The sequence below is a fragment of the Pinus tabuliformis genome, chromosome Q (genome assembly GCF_031772625.1).
Source record: "Pinus tabuliformis cultivar Carrire ecotype Pingquan chromosome Q, CPIR1, whole genome shotgun sequence".
Classification (NCBI taxonomy): domain Eukaryota; kingdom Viridiplantae; phylum Streptophyta; class Pinopsida; order Pinales; family Pinaceae; genus Pinus; species Pinus tabuliformis.
This window is the reverse complement of record NC_142296.1, coordinates 375,556,477-375,573,801: the sequence shown is the minus strand read 5'-3', so window position 1 is coordinate 375,573,801 and position 17,325 is coordinate 375,556,477. Positions and strand designations below refer to the sequence as shown.

The window sequence follows — 17,325 nt, the reverse complement described above, 5'->3', positions numbered from 1 at the left end:
TGGAAACCCATAAAGGAAGAAAACTATAAAACTTATGCCTAAATGTTATTGTAGCCTGCAACCTACGTTTACATCAACTTTTATGGCTCCAACTAAAAGGAGACGTCCATCCCCTGAATTTACAAGAACCCAATTGAAGGAAGCACCAAATCCCTCATCTTTACAAGCTCTAACCTAAAGGAATCACCCACTCCCTAATGTGCAAGCACCAACCTATCTTTCCTTGCAAATCCCTCTTTCATCCATTTTCAAACTCAAGCCCACATGCTTTCTTCCTTTTTAGTCTTCAAAATTATTTGTGTTACTCTTAGTCATGTAGATATTCTACTACAACTCAAACATACTCATACCACCATTGTTTCACTCAATCACATTTGAAAACTTTGTCTCAGTTATGCATCTCTTTCTTCATGCCCAAATCTAATTACAACTTTTCAAATTTGTTCTAGCAACTCTTTCCTTAGGTCCATGCTCCTTTCTTCTCCTAGGTTATTTGCAAATCGGATCTATAGTTAAATCTACTATAGTCTTTACTTTCTATCAGTGTGCTCAATTACCACACTCTGGCTCTTTCACTCTATTACATGATATGCTTAGGTTTATACTATTTTATCTGCATTATCCTTCTTTAGATATGCATGGGTTTAAAAATTTGTCTTCCTATTTACAAACCACTTGATGCTTCACTTTTTAACTATGTATTTATATCTTGTGGCCTCCATGGGAATTTTTCACTTTATGGTATGGGTCATTTTGCCTTCACCATATGAGAATTTGAGTCATTTCAAGTTCATGTCAATTTATTTCTCTAATTTCCCATGCTTCAATTCATCCTCTGTTAAACTTTTATACACCTTAGACCCATTTTGGCATTTTTATCTTTCAACCACCAATCAAGTTTGGCACCCTAAAGACACCAAATTTTTGTCCTTTAAATTTGGTGCCCGAACACCAAATTCCGTAGTCTTGGCCCTTGAGTTTTAACCACCATAGACCATGTGTCCTTGGGAAAGGACCAAGATCTTAAGCTCCATCGATGCTCCACCCTAGACTTGTGCAATATTCCCTTTTTCCAATATAATGATTTTTTCTCGAAAATTCAGTTATCTAGGCATTTCCAGTCATGATGGGTTTTTGACACAATGGATATCTGGATGCTAGTCTAAGACCATATATCCATTGAACTAGATAAATCTAGGAATATGGGGATCTATTCCCCACTCTTCTTTGCAACAATGTTGCACTACCTTCTTGCCAGATGGGCAGATAACATCCTTGCGTTATGTCATGTACGTGGAATATTCGACATCCGGTTCCTTCTCTCCTTCAGACTAGACTACATCACCATGAGGCTTAATGGCTAGATGATGCTTGTGCTAAGTCCTAGATATGTGAAATATGTTAATTTCCTATTAAAGAAAAATATGTTTGTTGTTGTAGCCCAATGTCCAATGGCCAATAGACCCCTAGGCGCTCATATGCTAGCTAGACTTGTGATTGGGGGTTGTGATCCTCACCTTCCTGCTCGTCACTCCCTACTCATAAACTAGTGTGAAACTCTGATATTTAGGCAGTCTGATATCCGGGCAATCTGATAGATAGGAATTTCTCATTCCAATTAGTTGTCAATGACGAGAAACCTTATGCCTTTCGACCATTGATTCGTCGGTGTCACTTATCATTGGACCACAACTCTTCTATTTGAGTGGTGGGTGGTGGTTGATGGTTGTTGGTCCCACCGTTATTCCAAAATATAATAAAATTGTGAAACTCTACCAAAAAAACTCTTGGCATGAATCCTAACACCTGCCACATCATTATCTACCACTTGTCATGCCATATCATTTTCATGTGTCATCTCCTCAAGCTGCCACGTTGTCTCTTTGCTACCTATCGTGCCACATCACTACCATAGGTCACTTAGAAAAGGGCCACTTGGCCACCCAAAAAAACCAAATCCATTTTCCACGTCTCATGACCACCAAGTGTCGCATCATCATTCATGCCACATCACTATCACTTGACGCTACCTAAATGGCACCTATACTACCACATGTGTCAGTTTGTCACTCGCCACAAGCATATTGTCAACATATAATGCTAAGATAATGAATATATTATTTAAATTTTTAAACCCTAGTGGTCTATCGCCCCAGTTGAAAAGTGACAAGAGTATGCCATTACATCTACTGAGTATACAACACTGTCACCTCCAAGTTTGTACGAACCTTGGGTTGATGAAGTAAAGTTGGTAGCCCCAAGAGTTGCAACATTCTTGCTGCAATACTAGAGCTCATCAACTTTATGCAATGAATATCCAACATTCTTCCCTGCAAGCCTTCAATGAGAGATGAGCCACTTGTATTATTCTGAATCCTTCCCATTTTTCGCCTTTGAACCGAGCTTGATAGTGTACACTCCTACAACTTCAAAAGAGGGTTGCCATGTTGTCATTATTTCCGTGGAAGAAAAAATTGCCTGGAAAAAGATAAATTTGGATGAATAAGTCCCATCACTAAATAAGAGGCGTTGATGTTTAAAAAGAAAAAAAGGAATCGTGAATAGAACTTCAAGGAGCTCCACACGTTTGGGAAAACTTAATGGAGGAGATTTCCTCTTCGTTGGCTTCTGTGAATCAATTTAAGGAGCATTTGATTGTCAAACTCTATTTCTGGAACAACTTTGTCTATGGGATTTGTTATGAAGCGACTTACATCGAAAGCCACAATCACATTCCTGCCAAACTCATTGTTGTTGCTCGACTTAATGCACGTCCTCTTCAAGGTCGCCAAGGATTGGTTGTTCATGGACAGATCCGTGAAATCATATGCTAGATCATGTGTGAAGAAAAGACGTCATGATCATGATTTCTCTGTTGTGCATTCTTCTCTCATTATCTCCGAAACATGTATTTTAAGATGCCCACAGTGGAACCCCGTGCTAGTTTGGCCTTATCCATCAGATCTACAATTGCGTAGGTGTTGTATGGTATTATCTAGTTTGGCTAGATTGTGATGTTTCAAAATTGAACCAAAGTTAATAATATTCCCCTGTGACATCAACAACAAAGGAAAAAGTAAATTAATTTGAATGAAAGGCCGATGGATCGAACCTCCATCCTAGCAACTGACACATAGCCAAAAGTGAAATATCTGACAGATGGTGATTGGTCCATATGATGGTTCATTACTTGATGGCTCTTATTGCAGAAGCCCTGACGAGCTGAGTTGCCAATATTGTTGATCTTGTAAAGTTCATCAACGATGGTCAGAGGCAGTTATGTTTTAAATGGAGGTCAAGTAACAACTCAAAGATGTGGTGGTGAAAGAGCAGAGTTTGCGAGATTGCAGAGTGGATGTGAGTGTTGATGAAGACCAATCAGACATATATCATATTGTTGTTGTAATATGTGTTTTCAGTGTTTTTCATGTAAGCATTAAGGGAGGGTGATGGAAGTAATGCTTCCATGTCGTGTAGTTATCATTAAGAGTTACGAGAATTCAGTCTAGAAGTCGTTGTTTCCAATGTATGAGTTGGAGTCATTATCTAAAAGTGTCAAAGTGAGTTTATTATGTCTTGTATAATTGTAACTATTATATCAAGTGTGTGATTTGTTGTGTGCAATTAATTACTCTCTGATCTCTTTTATTGTCTCTAAATATTTTCATATTTTATATTATAAAAAAATTACTTTTTAATAACATAATTTTAATCCATTTACTAAATTACATAAAAATAATAATAATTAAAACTCTACCTAATATATAATAATTAATATAAAAATATTGTTTAGCATCTTTAGTCATCAAAATCAACCACATACCATTATTGGATAATAAATTATAATAATTAATATAAAAATATAATTTGGCATCCTTAGTTATCAAAATCAACCGCATGCCCTTATTAATAATAAATTACATGAAAAAGATAATATCTTTATATTTAAATTATAATAAGTTACATAGAAAAGATAATAACTTTATATTTAAACTTTGATACAATCTAATTTTAAAAACCCGTTATATATAATTAATAATTAAAAAAAATATAAAAAATATTGAGCCTACTAAACAATCAAATTATCAAAATCAATCACATGCAAATGACACTATTTTAATTGAATACCACCTAATGGAATCAATCACATGTAAATGAGGAGACATGAACGCAACAACTTTTATTGAATACTCCATAAATGGAATAAATTATTGAAAATAACATACATTTTAAATAAATTATTCGATGCTGAAAGTTGAAATTAAAAATTGATAAAGTGGGTATAGCTGGTCTCGTGATAATCTGATAAGATTTCCAATATCGAAAATGAAAGTTCAACGTTTTTTTTTTTTCATAAACCATCTCGGTGGATGATATATTTATTTATTTATATGGGGTGGAGTTGAAAAAATATGTGTATTTTGAAAATTAGTAATGGTATTGATCAAAAAAATATTTTGTTCTCAGGATGAATTATATTAGTTGGTTCGAAATATTGATCAAATCATAATGATGTGATTAATCCGAAAGACATTTATCTACAATATGGATCACAAAAATCTCAGATCTAACATAGTTGAAAAAATATGTGTATTTTGAAAATCAGTAATGGTATGGATAAAAAATATATATATATCATGTTTTCAGGATGAACTACATTAGTTGGTTCGAAACGTCGGCCAAATCCTAATGATGTGATTAATCCGAAAAACATTCATTCACAATATGGATCACAAAAGTCTCAAATCTAACATATTTATAAAATATTTTGGAAGTTTTTTTAAAGATTTGTACAATTATATATTAATTAATATTTTTCTTTTATAGCCAGAATGAGAAACAATGTGCACTAATAGCGAACAATAATAAAAATATTTGAAAAGAAAAAATAATAAATAACCATGTGCATTATAATTTATTACATTTAATTTAGAAATGTCTAAATTAAATTTCTTAGACATGAACGAAGAAGAAACAACTAACAACTACGAATATTCGAAAGAACAAACAATATAAATCTGAAGAAAAATAGAATATATATATATATATATATATACATTGAAAAACGAATCTCTGAATTTTATTTTTAAACTGCCCTTTACATGATTTTTAAAATTGAGTTTTACCCATTCTATTTGATTTGTGAAAATAATTTAAATAATTGTGATTTGTATCATTGGTTAAAATCATTAAAAGATTAATCATAATATAGTGTTAATACTCATCAAAGTTGATGAGTGAATTTGATTACCACGGAACAGAAAGTAGGCCCCTCTCTTTAAAGTTGTCAATGTCCTTAAGACGGAACAAATTTGGCTAGATCCTTAGACTTCTCAATGAAGAAAGCTCCCCAAAACTACCAGGGAGCATTTTCAACCCCGTACTTTTCAAATCAAGCTTTCGCAATAGTAATGCCATTTGTGATCTGCAACCTTAGATTATAATATCTTTGACAAACCTGTTTACCTTCTTCTATTTGCTGGCTTTTTTGAAAGTTTCTATAATGTGCCTTTCAATAGGTAGTGGAATTCAGACCAAGTCCTCAACATATAAGCTGTCACATGAGCAAAAATGGAAGTTCGATGATTTTTCAAGGGGGTGACTCCATAAAAATGTATACACGGGCAAAAGTTATAATTATAGCTTACCACCATTGGGCCTTTATAGTTTTTTTATTACGAAGTACTCTGTGTTTCTGCAGACTCTTAGTGGCTTTATACAGTCTCTTCTTAGATTGATTGAAACTTGGGAACAAACTCCTCTCATTGCCCTTGGGACCATGTCAAAGGTTTAGGAAATGTCTGCACAAGGGATAGTACTCTCACAAGATTCCCCTGCCATTACCCTTGTCATGTATGAGACCTCACCGCTGGCTTCTAATATATGTATTTTTCTTGGCCCATAGTTCCTTCCCTGCAGAAATCCAGTATTAATGGCAATATCATTTGAAATGCTCATGTGGTTATAGCAAAGGGAATGTGGAACCTTGGGAAATTAGGGATCCATGTTGAGAAACATGATAGCTACAACAAGGCCACCTCAGGGATTCAAATATGATGCTGGAAGCTATGCTTTGAACTTTGATGATGGGTGCTGGTAGGAACTGCATGATCATTACTTGGCCTGCAAATATCATGCCTTAACCCTGGGAAATTAGGGAGCCAAGTTGAGAAACATGATAGCTACAACAAGGCCATCTCAGGGATTCAAATATGATGTTGGAAGCTATGCTCTGCACTTTGATGATGGGTGCTGGCAGGAACTGCATGAGCATTGTTTGGCCTGCAAATATCATGCAAATGCAGTGCGCCCAATAGTACTTGACATATGTAAACCTAACTCTTAGGTTTGAACGTACTATGAAATAACAGTTGGTGGATGTCTGAGAAAAAATAGCAATGGGTTTGGATTATTTTGTAGAGTCTTGGATTAGTTTCTCCCTGCTATTTGAATTTGATTACTTGTTGAAAAGGGACAAAGCACATCCAAATCTGGAGGGGATGAAATTCACTGTTATACTATTATCTATTTCCACTTTAGTAATCTACTCCCTTGCCTTACTGTCATGACCAAATACAACATCATATCCTCATTAATCGTCATGAATAATTCATTACTCAAGTTGTCAACTCTCCATAAGGGATTGGTAGATTGCATTAAACTAGATATCATCACCCTTATATGCCAAACCAATGCCATCCCTTTGGGTGTGGAAGTTCCAAGAATGCATGTCGTCCCACTAGAAGAGGCCATCAAATTGACCTTGGGCTGAATTAAATCTGTTAGTACAATTTTTTTTACAACTACGCCAGCCACTATAACCATACAACAACATTAACCATACAGCAACTATATCTATATGCATATAATTAATATGATTTTTAGGGAGCAGCTTGTAAGCAGAGGTTGCCAAGAGCTCAAGAGCTCATGAAGCTTAGCTTCATAATGAGAGGAATTTCCCAATCTAGTATGTTAAAATTAGTTTATACTGTCTCACCAATTTTCTCAAACTTACGTTCCTATTTTCAGAGGAGTATGGTATGGAATTGAACCTTTTGCTAAGCAAATGTCGTCATGCCCACACTATTTTGTTATAAATGTGGGACGAAATGAATGTTGTCTAGGAGTAATAGATTTTGGTTATCAGAGATTGTGACTGCTTCTCTCTTTCATTGTATTTAGAAATGCCTTTATTGAAGGAGTGGTGGGGAATCTGATCCATGTTGTAGTTGTTGATTGCATACTTGGTTGCATGGTTGGCATGGATTTCCGCTATTTCCTTGGCACAATTTGAGGTCGGTGAAGCTGAAGTTGTAAAATCAGCAAGTAGCAATAGTAGGAATTGCTTGGGTAGGAAATATAGCAATTTTTGTTACAAGTCTGTTAAGAGGTAGGTTCAATCTGGAGATTGGTGCCAGAGATGTTCTGCCTACCAATAGAGGTCTTGGGCTGAAGTAAATTAATGGGTTTGGATTGACCACATGTACAAGGAAATCTGAAGATGAAAAGGAATATGGTAATGTTGTTGTTATAATGTTGTCAGGTCACATGCCCAGTTCCTCTATGAAGCAATTCATGAAGTATATCCACCATTCCCATGGTGCGGATTCCATATGCTTGAATTTCCTTCCTTTAGGGTTTGCACCAGTCCATGCAGAGGTTTTCTTATGTCAATGCATTGCATTCCGGATAGTCTCTGTTGCAGAGGAGCAGAGATGTCAATGCATTGCATTCCAGATAGTAGAAGAGATCACAACCATGCTTTCTCTTCGAATGCCTCGTACATTAAAAAGACTATCATTCATGGTGCCTATTGCCATGTTCAAATTTCCTAACAAGTGGCTGCCATGGGTATAAACAGGACCTGTTGCATGTCACTGAGAATGCGGAAGAATCCCTTGCTGCATTCTGTGAAATGATTCATCATATTTCTTCAATATCGGAAGAAAACAGTTTCATATGCATTCTAGTGCGTCCAGTGCGCAGTGATGACTGGACCAAACACATCAAGCACCAATTCATAATGAAAATGCAAGTGGAAATCCCTATACTAACTACTATCTAGATGCTCCTGAAATGACAAGCATTATGAAAACAAAGACACTAAAGCATACTGAAGCTGCATCCAAAGGTCTAACTAGTGAATTAGCGGACATCACGAGTATCTCCAACATTGACATGTTTTCTGGTTTGAATATCCCAACTGCCAAAGTGCAGAATAATGCACATCAAACTTCAAGTCATAGTGAAAATGTTAGTGAGTAAGAGGATCAATGGACAAAGATTTTATGGCTTGGATCACCAAGTTAGTGATATAATTAATAGGATTTTTAGGGAGCCGTTTGTAAGCAGAAGTTGCCAAGAGCTCATGAATCTTAGCTACATAATCAGAGGAATTTCACAATCTGGTATGTTAAAATTAGTTTATACTATCTCATCACTTTGCTCAAACTTAAGTTCTTGTTTTCACACGAGTATGGTATGGCATTTAACTTTTTGTTAAGAAAATGCCATCACACCCTCACTATTTTGTTATAAATGTGGGACGGCATGAACGTTGTTTAGGAGAGATAGATTTTAGCTATCATAGATAAGGACTGCTTCTCTCTTTCATTGTATTTAGAAATGGCTTTATTGAAGAAGTGGCAGGGAATCTGATCCATGTTGCAGCTGTTGATCGCATACTTGGTTCCATGGTTGGCATGCTATCTGCTATTGCCTTGGCACAATTTGAGGTCGGCGAAGCTGAAGTTGTAAAAGCAAGTAGCAATATTCCTGATGTAGGACTTGCTTGGGTAGGAAATTTAGAAATTTTTGTTACAAGCCTGTTAAGAGGTAGGCTCGATCTGGAGATTAGTGCCAGAAATGTTATGGCTACAAATGGAGGTCCTGAGATGAAGGAAATTAATGGTTTTGGACTGACCACATGTACAAAGAAATATGAAGATGAAAAGGAATATGGAAATGATGTTGTTGTAATGTTGTGAACTCACACGCCGAGTTCCTCTATGAAGCAATTTATGAAGTATATATGGCATTCCCATGGTGTGGATTCCATAGGCCTGAATTTCCTTCCTTTAGGGTCTGCACCATTCCATGTAGAGGTTTGCTTATGTCAATGCATTGCATTCCGGACAGTCTCTGTTGCAGAGGAATAGAGATGTCAATGCATTGCATTCCAGACTATAGAAGAGATCACAACCACGCTTGCTCTTCGGATGCCTAGTACATTAAAAAGACTCTAATTCCTGGTGCCTATTGCCATGTTCAAATTGCCTAACAAATGGCTGCCATGGGTATAAATAGGACCTATTGCATGTCACCGAGAATGAGGCAGAATCCCCTACCACAACCTTTGAAATGCTTCATCATATATCTTCGATATCAGAAGAAAATAGTTGCATCTGCATTCCTGTGCGTCCAGCGGGCAGTGATGATTGGACCAAGCAAAGTAAAAACTGCCAAAGAATCAGTGTTGCAGGTGGAGGCTATCAATTCTATAAATTTATGGATGGATTGTTTTCACCTTAGGAGTTGTGGGAATGATCTAATGAAATTCGTGGTATATAGTACATGCAATTCAATCCTAGTCTAGGCTCCATATAACAAACTGGGACCACTGATCTATGCCAAACAGGTGGTAGGAAAATTGATTTAGAGAACATCACAAGTAGCTCCAACATCAATGCGATTGTATGTCTGCTAGTTAATTTTACAGATTCTTTATTTTTTTTTTCCTTTTCTGGGTCATGCTTCAAAAATTTTCCCTGCAACAAAACCATATGTTTAAAAAAAAATGATATCGTGGATTTATGATTAAAAATATTTCTTATGATGCAACAGCATCCTAGATTTAGTGTGAAACTATTTACTTATGATGCAAGAAAGTAGTAGAAGGTGGAGAAAAGGGCCATCACATCCTAATTAGAACCTGGAGTGGAACCTAAAATTCCAATAGTGCCTCCATAATCTTTAGTAAGAACTCGAATGCATTGGAAGGATAGGGAATGGAGCTCGCGTTGCATGAAGAAATGGCGACAGCTAGGGTTCTGCCCTAGCCCCCTTGCAGGCCAAACCCATTCCTGATCTAGGTTCTCATGGTTGGCTTAACCTCATCAAGCTTCGATTCTAGGCATTCGTCCTCGGGGATGGTCTATCAGATCCTTTCGACCTACCCTCACAACTCTGACATTTTTATTTTGTAGCTCATTTCATTTCAGCTGTCTTCCTCCCCTGGTGCATCTGAGTCCTCCGTGACGGCGATGGCTACCCTCCTAGAGTTGATCTACACAAATGAACTTCAAAATTGTGAAAACCTTAGTTAAAAGAGGAGGCTATTTTCTTAGGAAAACCAGTACATAGTTCGATGTTCAAAATATTCAAGATATCCCTCTTCAAATGTCTCCTTGTTTAGCATTCTATGTATATACAAATACTAACTGCTACAACATTCAATAGATACAAACTATCAAAACTGTATATCTAAAGCCATATAGAAAGCATATAATGGGCCAGAGTATCCATGTGCACCGAACAAAAACAGAGAATCCATGGGACCTCTTGTTCAGTAGACATACATTCCCATCAAGTCTATCCATCCATATACACCCATATCATAAACAAATCCATTTTTATGGCCAGAAGGAAATGGTAGTGCAACACACCAGTTATAATTATAGCTGACCACCATTGGGACTTTACAGTTTTTTATTACGAAGTACTCTGTGTTTCTGCAGACTCTAAGTGGCTCTATACAGTCTCTTTTGAGATTGATTTCATTCTAGTGCGTCCAGTGGGCAGTGATGACTAGACCAAGCAAACACATCAAGCACCAATTCATAATGAAAATGCAAGTGGAAATCCCTATACTAACTACTGTCTAGATGCTCCTGAAATGACAAGCATTGTGAAAACAAAGACACTAAAGCATACTGACGCTGCATCCAAAGGTCTAACTAGTGAATTAGCGGACATCACGAGTATCTCCAGCATTGACATGTTTTCTGGTTTGAATATCCTAACTACCAAAGTGCAGAATAATGCACATCAAACTTCAGGTCATAGTGAAAATGTTAGTGAGTAAGAGGACCAATGGACAAAGATTTTATGGCTTGGATCACCAAGTTAGTGATATAATTAATAGGATTTTTTGGGAACCGTTTGTAAGCAGAAGTTGCCAAGAGCTCATGAAAATTAGCTACATAATCAGAGGAATTTCACAATCTAGTATGTTAAAATTAGTTTATACTGTCTCATCACTTCGCTCAAACTTGAGTTCTTGTTTTCACATGAGTATGGTATGGAATTTAACTTTTTGTTAAGAAAATGCCATCACGCCCTCACTATTTTGTTATAAATGTGGGACGGCATGAACGTTGTTTGGGAGTGATAGATTTTAGATATCAGAGATTAGGACTGCTTCTCTGTTTCATTGTATTTAGAAATGGCTTTATTGAAGAAGTGGCAGGGAATCTGATCCATGTTGCAGCTGTTGATCGCATACTTGGTTCCATTGTTGGCACGTTATCTGTTATTGCCTTGGCACAATTTGAGGTCGACGAAGCTGAAGTTGTAAAAGCAAGTAGCAATATTCCTGATGTAGGACTTGCTTGGGTAGGAAATTTAGAAATTTTTGTTACAAGCCTGTTAAGAGGTAGGCTCAATCTGGAGATTAGTGCCAGAAATGTTCTGGCTACAAATAGAGGTCCTGAGATGAAGGAAATTAATGGTTTTGGACTGACCACATGTACAAGGAAATTTGAAGATGAAAAGGAATATGGAAACGATGTTGTGGATTCCATAGGCCTGAATTTCCTTCCTTTAGGGTCTGCACCATTCCATGTAGAGGTTTGCTTATGTCAATGCATTGCATTCCAGACAATCTGTATTGCAGAGGAATAGAGATGTCAATGTATTGCATTCTAGACTATAGAAGAGATCACAACCATGCTTGCTCTTTGGATTCCTAGTACATTAAAAAGACTCTAATTCCTAGTGCCTATTTCCATGTTCAAATTGCCTAACAAATGGCTGCCATGGGTATAAATAAGACCTATTGCATGTCATCGAGAATGAGGCAGAATCCCCTATCGCAGCCTTTGAAATGCTTCATCATATATCTTCGATATCAGAAGAAAACAATTGCATTTGCATTCTTGTGCGTCCAACAGGCAGTGATGATTGGACCAAGCAAAGTAAAAACTACCAAAGAATCAGTGTTGCAGGTGGAGGCTATAAGTTCTATAAATTTATGGAGGGATTGTTTTCGCCTTAGGAGTTGTGGGAATGATCTAATGAAATTCGTGGTATATAGTACATGCAATTCAATCCTAGTCTAGGCTCCATAGAACAAACTAGGACCACTGATCTATGCCAAACAGGTGGTAGGAAAATTGATTTAGAGAACATCACAAGTAGCTCCAACATCAACGCGATTGTATGTTTGCTAGTTAATTTTACAGATTCTTTATTTTTGTTTTCCTTTTCTGGGTCATGCTTCAAAAATTTTCCCTGCAACAAAACCATATGTTTAAAAAAAAATGATATCCTGGATTTATGATTAAAATAATTTCTTATGATGCAAAAGCATCCTAGATTTATTGTGAAACTATTTACTTATGATGCAAGAAAGTAGTAGAAGGTGGAGAAAAGGGCCATCACATCCTAATTAGAACCTAGAGTGGAACCTAAAATTCCAATAGGGCCTCCATAATCTTTAGTAAGAACTCGAATGCATTGGAAGGATAGGGAATGGAGCTCGTGCTGCATGAAGAAATGGCAACGGCTAGGGTTCTGCCCTAGCCCCCTTGCAGGCCAAACCCATCCGTGATCCAGCTTCTCATGGTCGGCTTAACCTCATCAAGCTTCGATTCTAGGCATTCGTCCTCGAGGATGGTCGATCAGATCCTTTCGACCTCCCCTCACAACGCTGACATTTTTATTTTGCAACTCATTTTGTTTCAACTGTCTTCCTCCCCTGGTGCATCTAATTCCTCCGTGACGGCGATGGCTACCCTCCTGGAGTTGATCTGCACAAATGAACTTCAGAATTGTGAAAACCTTAGTTAAAAGAGGAGGCTATTTTCTTAGGAAAACCAGTACATAGTTCGATGTTCAAAATATTCAAGATATCCCTTTTCAAATGTCTCCATGTTCAACATTCTATGTATATACAAATACTAACTGCTACAACATTCAACAGATACAAACTATCAAAACTGTATATCTAAAGCCATATAGAAAGCATATAATGGGCCAGAGTATCCATGTGCACCGAGCAAAAACAGAGAATCCATGGGACCTCTTGTTCAGTAGACATACATTCCCATCAAGTCTATCCATCCATATGCACCCATATCATAAACAAATCCATTTTTATGGCCAGAAGGAAATGGCAGTGGAAGACACTTACGAGCAACCTGAAACATTAAAAGCCCTAACGTTAAAACCCTAAAATTTATTGGTCGAAACCCTAAAGGTCAAGAATGAAAGCCTTATAAGCCTTTGTAGAACCCAAATGGAGGTAACCACTAACTTGGTGGCGTTCTGCCTCCTCAGAGCCTTTCCTCCAGCGGAGTTATGAGCGCGAAGGAAAAACTAAAACTTCGAATAAAGATTCGAAGAAACAACCAGGTCTGAAAAAATTCGACATATCCATCAAAATCAAGTATGTGAGAGGCGAGCATGGCATTGCCTGTAACTTCTTGCTTCATTCACGATAGAAAACACTGCCTGCAATTCCAATGAAGGGTACTTTGTAAGAAACAGGTTCTTCGACAGCTCTTCCTGGCCAAGATGATGAGTTGCAACTGGATGAGTTCGTTAACCATGGTAATGGCACGGGAAGATGCATGCCCAACACGTACACCAACGCCCACGCCTCAAAACTCGATTATGTCACGTTTGGGAAAGACGACAAGGATTTGGCATGTTCAATCAACTGGGCGAAAGATGAACTGAATTTGACATGTTAAATCAACGGCTGGAAACACTCCAATCGTCTAACGATTCATCAGACGGAGGGGAGAGATGACACGAGGGCAGGGAGGGGAATTCATTTCAGAGGGAATGCCTTATGGCATAATTATTATTGTTATTAACTGAATTATTATATAAGGTAAATATATATATACTTCTTTTTTTAACAAGATTTTTTAATTGTGGGATTTACCTCATTTTATTGTGGAGAACTTTAATTTGTACATAAGCTTTATTATAATATTATAATTAATCCATACAATATATTAAAAACACAACTCATTTCATATAACACGTATTCAAACTATATTTTTTTAATTAATCAATTTAATTAAAAAAGATAAAATAACATAATTACTTTCAAAACAAATCTTGATTTTTTATTTGTAAATACTATTAAGAATATTTTAGAAAAAATAAATTCTTATCATATATATCATAAAATACTCTATCAATGGACCACCTTGTTGGAATAGATGAGATGTTACATGCCTAGATGTTATATGTCCTGAAGTTTCTGTTTCAGTCACTCTGACAACTTCCATGCTCTTGGGTTCTGTTTCTCAAGCATGGTGTATTGTTAAGTCACTCCAAGATGTTGACACCTTAAAAATGCTTCTTAGTAGCAGTTTATCAAACCAAAAGTTACACCTACAATTCTCTGACACAAACTTAATAAACAAAAACTACTTTACCTTTATTTTTTAATTAGTGATAATTGCCCATATTTGTTTTATATTTGCCATTATTTTTAAAATATTATTATTATCCTAATGGCAACATCAAGATCTTGATGTATTTCTCTGCTATTTAATCTTATTGATAAATAGATTTTTTCATTTTGATCTTGAAGTTGAATCTCATTAGTAAGCAGTAATACGTTCGAACATGGAACATCAATCATTTATTTATGTGATTGGTCTAGTAAAACGTGGAGAAAACTTAAAAAATATTTGTTTTAGTTTTTTAATTAGTGATGACTGCTATTGGGAACATCAATCATTTATTTATGTGATTGGTCTAGTAAAACGTGGAGAAAACTTAAAAAATATTTGTTTTAGTTTTTTAATTAGTGATGACTGCTATTGGCATTGGTATTTTGTATTTCAAGTTGCAGATATACCAATGCGAGTCAGATTGTAACTCCTCATTCTTCCATCAAAATATAAAAATCGCTGATTTTGACTGTTCAAGTAATGCCTAGCAGACTTTTTTGAATGGCTGAAGCGAAATCACTGGATGGTACAAGAAGACGAACAAAAGAGACACAGGAAAACAGCGATTCCACTGAAAAATCCACGCATTTAAATAACATTATATGATTTTCAATTGCCAAGCGACCTCTATTTATCTGGCACCGTTGAATGAATACACAACACCTCCGATTTCTGCAGAACAAGCAGCCAAGATGGGTGAGATCTCAGGCGAGTACGAAGTGGTAGTGGTGGGCGCCGGCATAATGGGCAGCTGCACTGCCTACCAAATTGCAAAGAGAGCCAAATCGGTTCTCCTCCTGGATCAATATGATTTGCTGCACCACAGAGGATCTTCTCATGGGGAATCCAGGACCTTCAGACAGACTTACCCAGAAGAATACTATTCTGCAATGACGGACGAGGCCTTCACTCTATGGGAAGAAGCCCAACAAGAAATTGGGTACAGAGTGCACATCAAGACCAAGCATCTTGATATGGGTTCCATCCAGAACAAGAGGCTCCAAACCATAATACAAGTATGCAGAAAACGAGGCATCCCCATTGAAGTTCTCAATTCAGAAGAGGTTTCAGAGAGATTCAAGGTAATCAAGCTGCCCAGTGATTGGATTGGAGTCGTTACAAACAAAGGGGGCACCCTGCGAGCGTCCAAGGCAGTTGCAGCGTTCCAGTCTTTGGCTCTGAAGCACGGAGCTATACTCAGGGACAATGCCCAAGTCACAAAAATCAGTAATGGCTGGAAATTAAAAGATGGGTCAGATGGGGTTCTAGTGTGTACCACGAGGGGCTCTGTACTTGGAAGGAAATGCGTGATTGCTGCAGGGGCTTGGGCTAAAAAACTTGCTAATGAGATCTCAGGGATTGAATTACCCATTCAGCCTCTTCATACCACTATTGCATATTGGAAAATCCAAGAGGGTTTGCAGAACTTTTTGCCTGAGAATGGATTCTCCACTTTTGCCTTTCACGTTGATCCTACCATCTATGGAACACCCTCTTCAGAATACCCTGGATTGCTGAAGATCTCAATTGATGGAGGCAACCCATGTGACCCAGACAAGAGGACCTTCTTGCCTGATCTAGATGGATTGAGGCAAAAGGCAAGCCCTTTCTTGGCTGAAAGTTTCAGAGGAAACGTTTTGTCAGAGAGCCCTGTTGTTGCCGAGGCTTGCATGTACTCAATGACCCCTGATGAGGATTTCATCCTCGATTTCTTGCCATTGACGAAGACTGAGCTGTCGACAGCAGCCAAATCGCCTATTTTAATTGCCGCTGGATTCTCTGGCCATGGGTTCAAGATGGGTCCTTTGGTAGGACGGATAATGGCTGATCTTGCCCTCACAGGAGAAGCCCATGGGGTGCCCCTGCACTATTTTTCTATTAAACGTTTTCTTCAGAATCCCAAGGGTAATCACAAAAACAATGAGTAGCAGTTTCTCCTTATCTAGTACAACATCGTCAAAAAAGTTCAAATAATAATAATTGTAACTTGAGTTTGATACTGTGCATTTCAGCTTTCCTTTTATCAACCAGCATTTTCAGTAGGTTAGATTCAGCTTGCATGGTTGATTTGGAGTATATGTAAATGTTTATAAAAATCCCTGTGCTCTTATTGGGACCAGAGCCCAAGTCGATATGCTAGAGATCAAGTAGATATGCTAGATCTCCTTGTTTATGTAGTCAGGGGATTTCTGTGACTGCCCTTTGGCTTTGTGATGTTATATTCTTGATGTCATTTTCATTTACTAGTAATGGAATATAAGATGTGTTCTTCCAAAAATAAAGATCTCTATGCCATTTTTTCTCTGTTGAAGCTGCCATCTGCATCTAATACTTCTTTATGTAAAAGAATGAAAGGAGCTTATAGTGCTTATCGTTTTACTGGAAGCAGTAGCATTTCACGTTCCATGATGACTGTAAATAGAAAATTGGCACTGTTTCTATGCGTTATTTTCTATTAGACAACAGGGTATCGCAATACATGTTTTTATTCAAAATTTTCAGACATTTACCAATACTATTCCCTGTTGAATTTTATTATGCTTTTATTCAATGTATCTCAGCGCGAATGACTTTGGGACTTCAAACTCACCATTGGCAGAACTGAAACAACAGGTAGTAAAATTGACTTTTA

The 17,325-nt window shown here is 37.1% G+C and overlaps 1 pseudogene; it reads left to right on the top strand.

Annotated features, from left to right (window-relative positions):
- The first annotated feature begins 15,137 nt into the window (after window positions 1-15,137).
- On the top strand, window positions 15,138-17,009 carry LOC149219734 (putative sarcosine oxidase pseudogene; annotated as a pseudogene).
- Window positions 17,010-17,325: the final 316 nt, after the last annotated feature.